At 40.1% G+C, this 15,575-nt stretch overlaps 1 protein-coding gene and 1 non-coding gene across 7 annotated transcripts in view; one reads left to right on the forward strand and one right to left on the reverse strand.

The window, feature by feature from the left end:
- The window catches only part of PHLDB2 (pleckstrin homology like domain family B member 2), a 244,939-nt gene that overhangs the window by 134,869 nt on the left and 94,495 nt on the right, over positions 1-15,575 (forward strand). The window lies entirely within an intron of this gene.
- Positions 7,251-7,322, reverse strand: TRNAC-GCA. Its single transcript has one exon. It is a non-coding gene; the product is annotated as a tRNA-Cys (tRNA).

Below are 15,575 nucleotides of genomic sequence, written 5' to 3' on the forward strand. Positions count from 1 at the left end.
TAGTTAAACTTTTGCCCTGGGAGCACTTGAATTCTTCGTTCCTGGTAGGATAGCAACAGAGTAGTCTGATTTGGGATAAATAAATCTTTAGAGTTGCCCACTGTTTTAACAGAATGGCTATATCCCTGGTACCATTGCCCTCAATTGTGTAAATATTTGTTTGAATAAAGAGCTAAGGTTCTCTGAAAAGTTAACAGTTGTGTCTATTCATGATTCCCTTTTCATTTCCTGGACTTAGGTTATTAAAAGATTTTTTAAAAATTGTTTTTGTCTTACATATATGCTGTGGAAATTTAAACATATGTCCTTGAGAAACTCTGTAAAGTCCCTGAAAGTTTATAACTGGGATTTCCTTTAAAAGTGAGGGGGAGTCGAGGTTTTGCTTAGTTGAGTAGTGTAGCCTTCACCTCCTGAGACCCAGAGGTTTGCAAATCCCAGCCTGTTTCACAAATGGAAAAATGAGATGTTTGGCTAGTAGTCATCATTTCAGTCAGTTTGCAGCCTTCGGTCTGTTTCATGCTGCTGCCAGCTGCTGTCCTTTTGGGCTGAGGACTGGATTTAAGGGGTGGCCTCTTGAATCCCCATTTGAAGTGAGGGAGGAAAAGACACTTGGGAAATTGGTCTGAGAGCTGGCTACCTCCTGCCTCCTTTCTTAAAGACCCCTGTACCAAAGCTGGAACTGTTTAACAGTCTTTTCAGAAATATTTTATTTACTGGCTTTTGCACAAGAAAGGGAAGAAAAAGCTGAAGTGATTAAACCCACCACTCGATTTTGCTGTTTCCTCCAAACCCTGTTTTGAGGTCTGTGCTGTATGCAAGGGTTGACTGTGGAGTGCACTAGAAGAGTTACTGTGAAAAGCATGAATGCTTTTAAACACTTTTGAAGAGCAGTTGTGGTTATGACTTTGCATGCTGATTCTCAACCCTTAGTAGGAAGGTGGTTGGTTCTATGAATAACTTGGAAAGACAGTGCTTTTGTACATCTTCCAAGTGGAATACATGTGCTTTATAAATCTGACTATCTGTTAAGCCTTGATGCATGTATTAAATGTGTAAATGTCATCTGTTTGAAACAAAAATACTTTCAAATGATGTGCTTTATTATAAAGCTCTGGTATATACAACAGCAGCGGTTCTAAATGGAGGCGTTGGAGTGAGAGGGGTGTTTGCTCCCCAGGGCTTATTGACCAATGACTGGAGACATTTTTGGTTGTCTCAACTGGGGGTAGGGGACAACCCCAATGGCCAACTTTGACTGGCCTCTAGTGGGTAGAAGCCTCAGATGCTGGGTAATATTCTATAATGTCCAGGACACACAAACAATAAATTATTGAGCCCCAAACTCTTCATTAGGCGAGTACCTTGAGGGCATATGTTAACAAGGTTAGGGATGTTAATCTAATTTGGGTCTTAAAGAAACTGTTCTTGCTCAACCCAGAGAGACCTTTTTGTCTGCAGTAGATTCTTTTGACTTTGGCGTTAGGAGTCTTAATATACCATACATGTGAAGGAACTTGTGTTCACTGAGTTTGAGCTGGCTTAAAATTACAGAATTTGGAAGTGTTGCAATGTCAAGGAGACTCAGAGGTTACTGGACTCAACGTTTTTGTTTTATAGACACAAAAACTGAGATGCCCCCAAATAGTGACTGATAAAGTCTCAAATGTATTAGTGACAGATGTTAGTTTTAGGTGCAACCCAGGATTAGAGAATTTAGAAACTGATATTCAGGCAAATGAAAGTTTTTAAAAAACTGACAACGCTTTGTGAGAATTTAGAAGTACCATTGTCTATAAGGAAATACACTGTTTGATGGGGGAAGGGTACTGTTAGCCATGCTGACTGTGGAGCATATGCTTGGGTGTGTCAGCCCCAAGATGGGCATAATTCTATTGTGCAACCTGTGACACTCCATGTCTGTGGCCTGCACCGTCCTTCCCATGGCCAAGTGGGCAACAGATGGTTCCACAACTCATAGCAGATGTTGCTTTTGAATCCAGGTACAAAACAGAACATTTGAGATTTTTTTTTTTTTTCTCTATGCCTTCTGGGTTAAGAGTAGAGGGCCTGAATGGATAGGGTTGTTTTGGACAGAAGGGATAATGAGAGAGGCTTCCTGAATACAGTGTTAAAAAATGATACCTGATGTTTTAGGAAACCAGCATGCAGTGGTGGGGGAAACTCATAAGCTGATGAGTGGGTATCTAAGATACGTGTGATGTTTGTGTAGAACTTGGGTTAAGAATCCGAAGACAGTTCAAGCATGGCACTTCTCTTAGGGCAAAATAATAATGAGGGTAAAAGGAATCTCAGAAATCCTCTTATTTAAATTCACTTGGTTTGCTAGAACCTACAAACCAGACCTCCTCTTTCATTGTTGCTTTCTGGTACTCTCCTGGTCTCTACTGTTCCTTCTGTTTACTTAATGGGGAAAAAATTGATAGTAACATAAAGTTTTTGTTCACTTCCTGGGAGAGTTTCAAAGGCATGGTCTTTGTGAATGGTTCTGCTTACAGACAGGAGTTATCTCAGTGAGCTTTTGGTGATCAGAAAAGCTGTGCACATATGGCAGCTCTCGCATTTACATGGCTATGATTACCCATTAGGCCTGTAATTATGGGTTTCAGTTCTGTGTGCTGAGTGGTCCTGCCAGGGTAGTTATACGCCTCAAATCTGGGAGGTTCTGGCAATATAGGAGAATTCTTTAGTGTGCCTTTCCTGGAAGAGCTCTGAACCTCACTGCGTTAAGTTCTTATCGTTTCAACAAGTAGCCAATGGGTGTACCTCAAGGCCAAGTACGTAGTAGTATATTTAGAAATGATTCAGAAGTGATGACTTTTTAAGAGGTCTGCTCTCTGCAGGTGTTGCAGTAAAGGGGCATAGCATCCTTTTCATGATCACTTTTCATCTAGTCATTCTTGTTACTTATTTTTCAGGTGATGGGACAGAAGATGAATGTGTGTTTTTGTTTATAATTTCGACTGGAAATATTTATTGGCATTTGATTCATATGATTTCTTGTCTTTTGAAAGTGAGTAAAACCAAAAAGGTTTTACTCAGGTTTTCACACCCCTTCAAAATAAGTAAGGCAGAACTTGTCTCTGCCACCCAGGAATAAGAATTCTTCTGGAAGTTAATTTGCACAGTTATTTTCATGATATTTAGGAATGTTTCTTTGATGTTGATGAGAAGCTTTGTGCTGTATCTGCTTTAAAGGCAAGGTTGTTATTTATAGCAGCTAATGGTCCACAGGACAAACCCAAGTATAAAAATCATTTTGTTGAGATTCAGTGGAAAGGCTAGGGACTGGAGACACTTTCCATACAAAGAAACAGATAAATAAGACATAGAGCAACAGGCTAAGTTATAGGAGACTTGTTGAGAGGTTTTTTTTTTAACAAAAGATATTTGTTTTGCTTAGTGTGAGTGGGTTGATTTATTAGAATATCTTTTTCCTTACTTTGCAAATTAAGGGGAAGGAAAAGTTAGTTCATTCCAATATTTAATATTGTTACCTCAAGTGGGGTCAGCTTTTTCTAAGACTTGCTGCCAAATCTAGAGTTGAGTGGAAATCAGTGTTGATCATCTTAGAGTATTTTGTTTGCAAGCAGCATATGATCAATCCAGATGGCGATATACTTGTGGAATTAGCATATGGAATGGGAAAAAAGCTAAAAGTTAAAGGATTTCTCCTAGATTTGTTTCTTGATCACTAAATTGCTGAAACAAAGAGAGGTAAAAGCAAAGGAAAGCCGACTTCTGCATTCTTTTGCCCAGTTCAAATGTAGCCTGAGTTGTGCTTTGTAGCCAAGCGATAGTCAGAGAGGGCTTGGGAAGTGAGGTCTGGCTGCCACACTGCTTACGTCATTGCAGAAGTAGGTTTTCAAAAAACAGCTTAAGATTTAGTAAGGAAATTGCAAACCATGGGAATGTAGACAAAATGTTTCGTATATATCATGCTGAATCAAATTCCCATATCATATTACACTAACATGGCTCTGACCTTTTTTTTCTCACTATGTTATGCTGAAATAATTTACCATGCCCTTGGAAGGTCATGGGCAACACTGCCAGTGCAGTCTTTTCCCAGTTAGGTAGCTGCCACCTTATCACTGAAACGTGTTTGTGTTCTGCGGTCATTTCCATTTCCTGCATTGTATAAATGGCACTCCTGTGTTATTTAACCTGTGCCTGTGGGAGCCTAGAAGGTTGGAACAGAAAAACATCTAGTTCACCCTCACCATTTTAAATATGGGGAAACCTCTGCTAAAACAAGGTGAAGACAAGCCAAGTGACTTGCTCTGGCTCTTTCTTCTGTTGGTTATTTTGGCAGAACCAGGACTAGGGATGAGTCTCCTGACTTGTGTTTCTGGCAGCCCATCCAGTATTCTTTGCACTAGATTGGCCACTACAATAAAAAGACATCCTAATGTAGTAACCATTTCCTTAATTAGGTCTTTTGGGCAGATGTAAAAAACAGCATTGATTGAATTTAGTGGAGTCAGTTGTTTATTGACCTTTGCTAGTTCAAGTCCTTTTTTCCTTTTCCTTCCATTGAAATAAATGGTTAAAAAGTAGGTAATAGGAAAGGAAAAAATTAAGTGTCTGTACCACCCACTTTGCATAATCCACAGTTAAGTAATGAAGAGATGATTTCATTATTGTTTTGCTTACTTTATAGTATTTTTAGCCTAACCACTCCATTTTTTTTAGGTAAAGGGCAAAACATTATAACCATGGGTGATGTGGTCAACTTGGGTTTGTTCCATCCTTCCTGAGCCTACTTGGTGGTGGTTTAGTCACTAAGTTGTGTCTGACTCTTGCAACCCCATAGACTGGAGTCCACCAGGCTTCTTTGTCCATAGGAGTTCCTGACTATTTCCAGGTCATAAATATTGGGTAAGGGAATGAGGAGCCTAGGGTGTTTGGGTTTGGTGAATGTTACTTTGAAAAAATAGATGCTGACTTTTAAAAGAATTTATTTTGATTGCTGGTGTGGACTGGGACAGAATGGTGTAGAGATCAGAGTTTGATCCCACAGACTCTCAGCTTCCAATTCCAGCCCAGACAGGTGGTTTCAGAGTCAAGAGAGAACATCTTTATCTCCATGTGATCCCAGGGTCAATAATTTTTCTTGGATAAAATTGGCTTTAAAGAATGCTTTTTCCTCTAGTGCCCCTTTGCCTCAGCAAGTAAGACGTGCAGAATGTCTGCTCACTAACATTCAAGGAAGTACGTGCTCAGTTGTGTCTGACTCTATGGCCCCATGGACAGTAACCTGCCAGATTCCTCTGTCTGTGGGATTGTCCAGGCAAGAATATTGGAGTGGGTTGCCATGCCCTCCTCCAGGGGATCTTCCCGACCCAGGGATCAAAACCCCGTCTTCCGCAGCTCCTGCATTGCAGGCGGATTCTTTTCCACTTTGCCACCTGGGAAACCCAGATATTCAAGACCTCCAACTTAGTTATTCTGGGACTCTGCTTCTTGGCTTTGTCTTCACTGTGGTGGTCACATGATGTGGGAGGATTCTTCAGAGGCTACAATCAGAATCACCTAAACCAGGGGATGAATTATGCTGATGATCAGGAGTAAAAAACATCTGGAAACATTTACTTTATTTGGGAAAATTTTAGAAGCCTTTTTCTTCAAAACTGAAGCTATCTTAGGATTCTATAAAGAACCCTGAAAATATGGGTTTTTAATTTCCAACCCAAAGAACTCTCCCACTTTCAGAGAAGCCATCACATAATTTAAGAATTTATTAAGTGTGTGTGTGTTTGTTTTAATGTTTTTGAGGCTGAAAGTCTTCAAGATATCACAGGTATGGCAGTTTTTGTGTTTATATTTTAACTTTCTGAAGGGATGGATTTTATTTGAATACACATGGTAATGAAATTTAGATACCACTACCTACCATTCATTATCTTGCAAGTATCCTAAATATAGTAATCTAATACTTGTAATTTAGACAGTGAATTTCCTTTTAAATTTCTTCAAGTTGATTTTTAAAAATAAGCTTTTAGGAGCTTAATTCAACATGATAGAGGGTTAGTATTTCGTGCTCTTTAAAAAATCAGCCAGGAGCCACTGGTATAAACACATCCCTCTTTGTAAAGTGAGCCATTATAATTTTTAAGTCAGTATATATTTGTATATTTTTATTCATATTTTATTTTTAGAGTGCATGCATCTTTTACTTTTTAAATATTGTGTTATGGAAAATTGTAAATGTACATAAAAATTAGAAGAATAATACAGTGAAATCCCAAGTACCCATCATTCAGTTTCAGGTTATGTACATACAATAATCTTGTTTCATCTGTAGACCTTACTTCCCCAAAACATAGATTGTTATCAAGCGAATTCGAAATACTGTAGTATTTTATTCATAAAAATGTAAATCTAAGAGTTTAGGATTTTTAAAAAGTCCAACAATATCATTATTACACCTTAAAAAAAAGCCAGTAATTAAAATATTTTTTCCAGTGTTCAGATTCTCTGATTGTCACATACATTTTTCATTTAATAGTTGGATTTTCAAGACAAGATCCAAACACAGCCTGTGCATTGTATTTAATTGTTAATTGGTAGGTCTCCTGGGCTTCCCTGGTGGCTCAGCAGTAGAAAATCCGCCTGCAATTCAGGGGATGCAGGTTTGATCCCTGGGTTGGGAAGATTCCCTTGGAGAAGGAAATGACAACCCACTCCAGTATTCTGCCTTGGGAAATCCCAGGACAGAGGAGCCAGGTGGGCTACAGTCCATGGGGTTGCAAAAGAATTGGATACAACGTAGCAACTTAATAACCTGTCTCCTGGGTCTCTTAATCTAGAACAGTTCCCTCTCTTATTTTTCTTTTCTTACCATTTGCTGCTTGAAGACATTGGTTATTTTTCTGTAGACTTCCCATGTTTTAGATTTAAGTGATAACATCTCTATGGTGTGTTTCATATTCCTCTGTTCTTTTTATTTTCTGTAATTGAGACAGCATGCTTTTAATTTGAGAACTTTCCTACCATAGCACTGTGTTAAACTTAATTTTTAAGATATATATATTCATATATATACTTATTACATTAATATTGTGTCTTTTTCAGACATTGCTAAAACTGCTTTGAAAGTAAAGTGTTAGTCACTCAGTCATATCTGACTCTTTGTGATCCCATGAACTGTAGCCCGCCGGCTCCTCTGTCCATGGGCTTCTCCAGGCAAGAATACTAGAGTGGGTTGCCCTGCCCTCCTCCAGGGGATCTTCCCAACCCAGGAATCGAACCTGGGTCTCCTGCATTGCAGGCAGGTTCTTTACCATCTGAGCCACCAGGGAAGCCCAAAACTGCTTTAATAATGATATAGACGCAAATGTGAGTCCAACTGGTAAAAGTCACGTCTGGCATATTTAGGTAAAAGTCAGGAATTTTGCAGGTAGGAAGGGAATTTGAATGACCCAGTTGATTTTTGAGGTTGTTCCTGTTTTTTGTCCTTTCTCCCCTGCCTGCCTCACTGGCTGAAGAGTTATTGTAGGAAATATGGCGCCAAATTTCTTGGATAGTTAAAGAATATTTTCAAGTTCATACAGACAAGTTTTATTCAAGGGACTAGCACAAAATTATTTAAAATCTCTATAATTGATATTTTACTTTCTTTAATGAGTCCTCAAAGATTCTTGACAATTCCTAATATAAAACAATCTAGACTTTGTAAAAAGTCACTTCTGATCACAGGGGATACAGATCTTCATTTAAATATGGTTATTGCTATTGATTGTGGTTACCGTTAGGAACCATTGGATACCATCTAGAGTGTCTTTTTTTGATAGAGCTTAGACTTCAGTAGGCTAGAAATGACAGAAAGGAATGGTAGCATGGGGTTTGTGTGCCAGCTTGTTGTGCTCAGTTGCTCAGATGTGTCTGACTCTTTGCAACCACATGGACTGCAGCCTGCCAGGCTCCTTTGTCCACGGGATTTCCCAGGTAAGAATACTGGAATGGATTGCCATTTTATACTGCAGGGGATCTTCCCGACTCAGGGATCAAACTCACGTCTCTTTCATCTCCTGCATTGGCAGGTGGATTCTTTACCACTGAGCCACTTGGAAAGCCGTCATGGGGTTAGACTGCTTTATTGTGATAGGAAGAAGCTGAAACATTTTTGTTTGTTTTACTTTTTGTCATCCCTTCTTCCATCTCTCATTGCCTCCCCCATCCCCTCATCACTCTCCACTCCCTTCTGTGCTTCCTTCCTCCCTGTGGCATCATCTGATACTTTTGTTCTTTCTTTAATGGTCTCCCTTACCTCTTCTTTTAGATGTTTTTCAAAACATAATGAAATAAAAATTCAAAAGGGAAAACAGGGAAATCCAGAAAGAAACTGTGTGATCAGTGTCCTGAGATCCTGTTGGCATTCCGGTGGTCCTCCCTTTCTCCCCAGCCCGCTGTGCATCACCCGACACCTGGCAAATTCTGAAGATGCCTCAGCTTGCCTGGATTCTGAAGAGCCTCCTCTGGCAGTCACAAAGCCTTTGTGCCTTTTAGACTGCTATAGGCATGTGGGCCGTGCGTGTCTGTCTCTGTGTGTCTGTGAGTGTGTGTTTGCATCTGCACACATGAGATTTACTGTTGTGACAGGCTCAGTCTGCAGGAACCAAACATCCTCCTTATGCTGCCATTAAAATACATTTATTCCTGTGATACTGCTTTTCTGGATTTTTGAGAGATAAAAATCCCCTCCTTGGAGATAATCAGCCTATCAACATGTATCTAGTAGATAATAATTATTTGTTCAAAGAAGCAGACCTTTAAATGATAAAGAACATAGTGTAAGGAACAAGGAATGACAGTCCATTTGCTGCTTTGTTTGGTTTCAAAGAACCAATAAGGGCACTATGTCTACTCCCAGGCTTTTGTTTTTTTGTGTTTTTTTTTTTAATTTTATTAAAAATTTTTTTTTTCTTTCCTGCACTGAGATGTAAAATCTTGGGTGTGGTGGGAGAGTTTAAAGGAACAGAGTTTAGGAAGCTGGGTTGTATGAATGGGAGGTGAAGTTCTATGCAGGTTGGTGTTGAGACAGTGGGGAGGCTCAAGGTTTGGGATGCTGGATGGGAGGGGTTCTTTGAAGAAGAGAGCATCTGGGAATATATGCTGCAGGGGGAGGTGTTTGCCAATGGGTTTGGGGTTGTATGGAGAGGTGTGGTTTGTGTGCAGAGATGCCGGAGGTTGAGGATTTAGTGATGAGAGGAAATAATTGTGAAAAAGGAGGGTATGTTTGTAAAAGCAGAGTTGACAGGACTGGGGGTTTAACTGAGGATGGTGTTTGGATAACAGAGGCTGGGGAAACCAGGCTGCTTCGGGGTTTCTGAAATGAGAATATTGCTAGACAAGGAAGTGTGTGTTCCTGAAGCTTCTAATTACCCTCCCCCCATCACGTTTTCATGTTGAGATTAGTGGAAAAAGAGGAAGGTTTTGTGTCCATTGTTCTCCATTCTTAAGCTTGGAGTTTGGGGCTGAACTAGATTTCATCGTTTTTCCTATTCAGTCCTCTAAAGCTTCCTCCCTCAGGCCCTATCGTCACCACAGAATCTCCCCCCCAGTTCTCCCCACCACACACACACAGACAATGGCACTGCTTCTGACAGACTGCTCTAAGCTGGTGCCTGAATTCAATTACATGTCATCAGTGCTTGCTTTAAAACATTGCCATACCATAAACATCAGTGCTGAAAGAGGCTGGCCTGTGGACCACCATGCACTGGGAGAGCTTAAACACCAGTCTTCAACCACTGTCTGTGACAAAATATGCTCCCAGAGCCAGTTCCTCAGCTCTAAGGCCCCTGTAGGACAAGATAGAAGCTCAAACTGTTTCATAAGGTGGAAATTTTAACCTAAACCCTCCTGAGTTTTAAGATTCTTGTTCTGAATTTGCTTCTGTACCCAGTGGCTCAGTGATAAAGAATCCATCTAAAAAAAAAAAAAAATCCATCTGCCAATGCAGAAGAGGCATGTTCTATCCCTGGGTCAGGAAGATTCCCTGGAGAAGGGCATGGCAACCCCCTCCAGTATTCTGGCCTGGAGAATTCCGTGAACAGGGAAGCCTGGTGGGGTACAGTCCATGGGGTTGCACAGAGTCGGACACAACTGAGTGAGCACGCCAGTGTGCCACGCCAATCTATATCCTTTCCCCAGCAATATGAAAAGGTTTCTGCTTTTTGGTGACTTGCTCTAGCAGTCCCCTTTTGATTAATTCCTGCTGTATTGTATGATCCTGAGAAGTGTTTGTGCATGGCAATATAAAATGACAAGTAACATGTTGTATTTTTTAAGGATTCTCCAAACTCTTGGTGTAAATTACTTGGAAAACTGAATTTATATATATAGACCAGACTTTAAATCTCTGTCCTCTAAAACAGTACACACAACACAACAGATGCTTCATTTTAATTTGTTTGTTTTTTTAAAACTTTGCTCCCTGGGTGTGTTTTCATTATCTTGAAACCCAGATCCCTACAGTTCTGGCCATCACAGTGCTCTGAAGCTCACCATTGGTGACTTACAGTTTGGTTAGAATTAACCTCACTATGATGTTATTTGGTACAAATAGAGCTGGAAAATTATCTTTTAAAATGCACACCAGCATTGTGCCAAAGAAAAAAAGAATCTACCAAGAAACTTGCAAACATCATCCTTGAGATTAGTTTTCCCAATAATTTACTTCTCAAGGGAAAAATGTACTGTGACTTGCTCTGCTGCCTTCCAAAGATCTCTAAGTGACTCCTGGCATTCTCTAATTGACAATAAGATGATATACACTTCAGGTGATAAAAATAACAAGAGCTCTGGAGGGATTAAATTTATGGATTGAAAAGTAAGCCCAGGCGTTTCAACGCACACTGACTTCTTTGCTGTTTAGACGTCCTCGTGTTGTCTTTTCTCACAGATGGGCCCCAGACGGCTTCTTCCCTTCTCCATGCCCGGTTCTCTTTCTGTTCATGTGCATAAAGTGTATGGAGCCATTAGGGCTCTAGGGACTGTTTTGCTTTCACAATAACATAAGGCAGTGATTTTATAATTTCCCTGAGACTTCTTTTTCGTTTACAAAAATGTGAAAGTGAAAGTGAAATCGCTCAGTCGTGTCCGACTCTTTGGGACCCCATGGGCTGTAGCCTACTAAGCTCCTCCGTCCACTGGATTCTCCAGGCAAGAGTACTGGAGTGGGTTGCCATTTCCTTCTCCAGGGGATCTTCCCGAACCAGGGATCGAACCGAGGTCTCCCGCCTTGCAGGCAGATGCTTTACCCTCTGAGCCACCAGGAAACCAAAAAGAAATAGCAGTGGAGATCACGAATCCAGTCTGGAAACCTTGGAATCTTCCTTGCCTCCTCTTTTACACGTGTTAACACAGACTTCTTTCCTGCTGCGCTTCCACTTGTGTGTCACTCTGATAACCCCCTTTCACCTCCCACTGTTCTAGTTCTTCCTCTGCTTCTTTCCCTAACCTCAGCTGCAGTCTTTGATGCATTGTCTGCATGGTCCATCACGTCACTATCTCCCTCTCTCCTGGGGAATTAAACCCAGTGCTTCCCATTGTATATCCTCTGTCCTCCTGCCTCTGCTTTCCTTGCCTTCATTTCATCTCATTGAAAGTATGTTACTACTTCCTGTTGTATGTTTCCCTATACTCTTCCCACCTCTAGGCCTCCACTCTTATGATCTCACCCACAATGAAAAGAACACCCTGGAAGTAGGGAAGGAGAGAGGTATCATGAGCCACTATTGTCACTCCTAGGGTCAGAAAGGCACTTGTGTGATTCTCCACCTTTTGAGTCGAATTGATTTGTGGAATTAAGTCTTGAAGATCTCAAACTGACACAAGGATCCATACATATGTATTCAGCTGAACTGAACTGATGGCTGGTATATTCAGCTTCAGTAACTTGAGTGAATTTCTACTTGATGACAAATCTTTAAATGCACAACTTCTTACACATCATTAACAAACCCAAAAGGCTGAAATGAAAAACTAGAGTATGAAGCATGAATATTTTAAAATATCCTCTAGAATGTTCTTCGATCCAAATCATCTGTAACTTTCTTCTGCAGTATGTACGGTGGAGAAATGTTGCATGACTGTTTCTTGGATGTGATTTATTATTTGCAAATGGCCTACTTGTCTCTTCCCTACAGACTGTGAACCCAATCTTTCAGCCAGCACTACTGTGGAATATTTTGGTATTTTGTTTGGCCAGCTAAACTGTGTCAGTAATTATGTTTCTTTTTTTTTCCTTTTGGCTGAATTGGCTGTGTTGTGCAGCATGCAGGATCTTAGTTCCCTGACCAGGAATCAAATCTATGCCCCCTGCAGTGGAAGTGTGAAGTCCTAGCCACTGGACTGCCAGGGAATTCCCAATAATCACATTTTTTGATTAAAAAAAAAGTACATGTAAGGAGGAGAGGGGACCAAGTGTTGCCACCCTGTAGGGTAGTAATAATACCGTATAGTAGTTTGATACTCTCTAGTTTTGTTGGCTCAGAGGAAGAGGAAACAGAGTTTGGTAATATTTCATTTGGGTGATTGAGTAGCATTTGCAACTGCAAACAGGTTGAAATATATTAACACATTTTATCATCTAAGATGACATTAATGTCATATACTGCTCAGTCAAAAATTAAACTTTTATGTATACATTTTGACATGAGGTGTTAAACCTTCAATTCTGTACCATTATAGTAAATATTGAAAATGCAGAGTTCTGGGCTCAGGGCTTAATTTCTAACTTTCATCGCACAGCATCTGCTCTGGCTTGCTTTCTGGATTCCTATCTTGCACTTAATTCTGTTTCCTATTTTGTGTGCATTACCTTACAACCAGAGCTTTGCCCACTAACTGGCTTTAGTTCTTCTCTTGTTATTCTAACATCTGACTTAACGGATTTCCCTTTGTATCCTTGTCTAAAATACACTAAATGGTAGGAGGATTGCTGTCAGATTTAAACCACACTTAAGACAGGCATAGACTTGGACCCCACAGAATGTATCTTACATGATGGTGTAGATGGGAAAAGATTTAGGTAACTATGAGAGAGAAATACATAGTTAATAAATATAGAAAATAACTTGCTTTTTTTCTACACAATTTTTGTTATTAATTCTGTCAGAGACAGAATGTTTCCTGGATGTACCAATAGTCTGACCTCAGATGGGCTTGAGATTTTGTTTATATTTTTAAAACCTCAAAATTTTAGGTGTGGAGGTAACTTTATGCTATCATTGGATAATACCCATCAGACTCTCTTTCTTTCAGTGGGACTTAACTCCATTGTCATTTCTTCCTATCATAACTTACCCAGACTACCCCTCTCACTGGGTTAGCTCCCCTCCATCTGTCAACCAGTCCTTTACCAACCTGCCAATCAGTCCTCTATTAAGGCATGCATCACATTGTGTAGCATTTATTCATACATGTATTTTCCACTTTGGATTGTAAGCTGTGTATTAGCAGGAAATACTATCTTTGACCACATACTTTCCAGGGCCTAGCTCAAAGCCTGGTTTATAGTAGGCACTTAATGAAGATTAGCACCTTCATAGTAACAAACAACTCTCAAATCTCAGTGGCTTAAGACAATCTTGGATTGGCAAAGGCCCTCTTCCCCATTATCCTCACTGAGGGAGAAGGCTAAGGAAGCCTTTACAGACTTGGACACAAGAGGGGTATGGAAATGGTGAATCACGCCAGCTCTTGGTGTTTTAGCTTGGAACTGACACATCACTTTCTCTCATATTTCATTGATCAAAGCAAGGGACATAGCCACACCTAATGTTATAAGGATGAGGAAGAACAACACTGCAGTGTTTCTGAAAGGAAAGAACAGGAAAAATAGTGAGCAACACCAATGCCTGTTAAGCCAGTGTCTGAGATGTGGTAGGTACTTAATACATAATTAATGAATGAAGTACCTAAAACTACCTGCTAGGATTTTAATTTTTTCTATACCATAGGCAGAATCACCTCAAGTAATGAAATAATCTAATAACTACATTTAAAAAATGAGCATACTAATATTATCTAAGCTATATTCAACAAACATCTGGAGACCTTTTGGGCAACACTTTGTTCATTTATTCATATTAGGGAAGTGATTAATATTAGTTATGTTTGATTTTACATTTTCAGATGTATAAAGTATGAAATGGTCACAGTAAATGAAAGTATTGGTTGCTCAGTTGTGTCTGACTCTTTGTGGCCCCGTAGACTACAGCCTGCCAGGCTCCTCCATCCATGGAATTCTCCAGGCAGGAATAGTGGAATGGGTAGCCAATCCCTTCTACAGGGGATCTTCCTGACCTGGGAAGCAAACCTGGGTCTCCTGCATTGCAGATAGATTCTTTACTGTCTGAGCTATCAGATTTGTATAATTATGATTTTCTCCTGAATCTTTTAGAAGATTTGGAAGAAAACATCAAAGGCTTCAACTGACATATTAAGTTAGTCTGATCAAGAAGTTCTTTAACCTTTTTTTTTTTTTTGGAAGAATTAGTGTCTGGCTGAAAAATTGGACAAGAGCTTAGGAAAAATGAACATCTACTCAACTTAAAAGTGAAGGACTGCTTCAGATTGCATGTTAGTATTTTACACTAATTTTTTCATTCATTGTTAAGGCAACCCAAACACATGGTATAAAATGTGGAAAATACAAACTAGTTTGAGAAAGATGAATTAAAAATCACTGCTGCTGCTGCTGCTAAGTCACTTCAGTCATGTCCAACTTTGTTCGACCCCAGAGACGGCAGCCCAGCAGGCTCCGCCGTCCCTGGGATTCTCCAGGCAAGAACACTGGAGTGGGTTGCCATTTCCTTCTCCAGTGCGTGAAAGCTAGTGTGATTTATTTCATTCCATTGTTATTGTTGTAAAATGAGCATATAGCATATGGAAGAGGAAAGAGAAGATACTGGCCTGTAATAAGGGGGTAGCAATGGAAATAGCAAGAAATGATCAGATTCAGACAATGTTTTAAGGACAGTGTTGATAAGATTTGTTGATGGATAAAATGAGGAGGGAATGAAGAAGTGACAGATGGTAGAGGACAGAGAATATAATGATAGAGGAGACCAAAGATGACTCCTTAGATTCTGGCTTAAACATTTGTGTGTAATTCATGTGTATGCTGCTGCTGCTGCTAAGTCGCTTCAGTCGTGTCTGACTCTGTGAGACCCCAGAGACGGCAGCCCACCAGGCTCCCGCGTCCCTAGGATTCTCCAGGCAAGAACACTGGAGTGGGTTGCCATTTCCTTCTCCAATGCATGAAAGTGAAGAGTGAAAGTGAAGTTGCTCAGTCGTATCCGACTGTCAGCGACCCCATGGACTGTAGCCTACCAGGCTCCTCCGTCCATGGGATTTTCCAGGCAAGAGTACTGGAGTGGGTTGCCATTGCCTTCTCCAAATTCATGTGTATAGGTGGGTGTGTATATAAGGCTGCACCCATTGTATGTTTTTTAAAATTTATGTATGGTTTTTAAACATTTACTGAACATTATATTACTGTACTTTTTATGTTATAAACATACCTCAAAATAAGATTTTAAGTG

This window comes from Bos indicus x Bos taurus, chromosome 1 (genome assembly GCF_003369695.1).
Source record: "Bos indicus x Bos taurus breed Angus x Brahman F1 hybrid chromosome 1, Bos_hybrid_MaternalHap_v2.0, whole genome shotgun sequence".
NCBI lineage: Eukaryota > Metazoa > Chordata > Mammalia > Artiodactyla > Bovidae > Bos > Bos indicus x Bos taurus.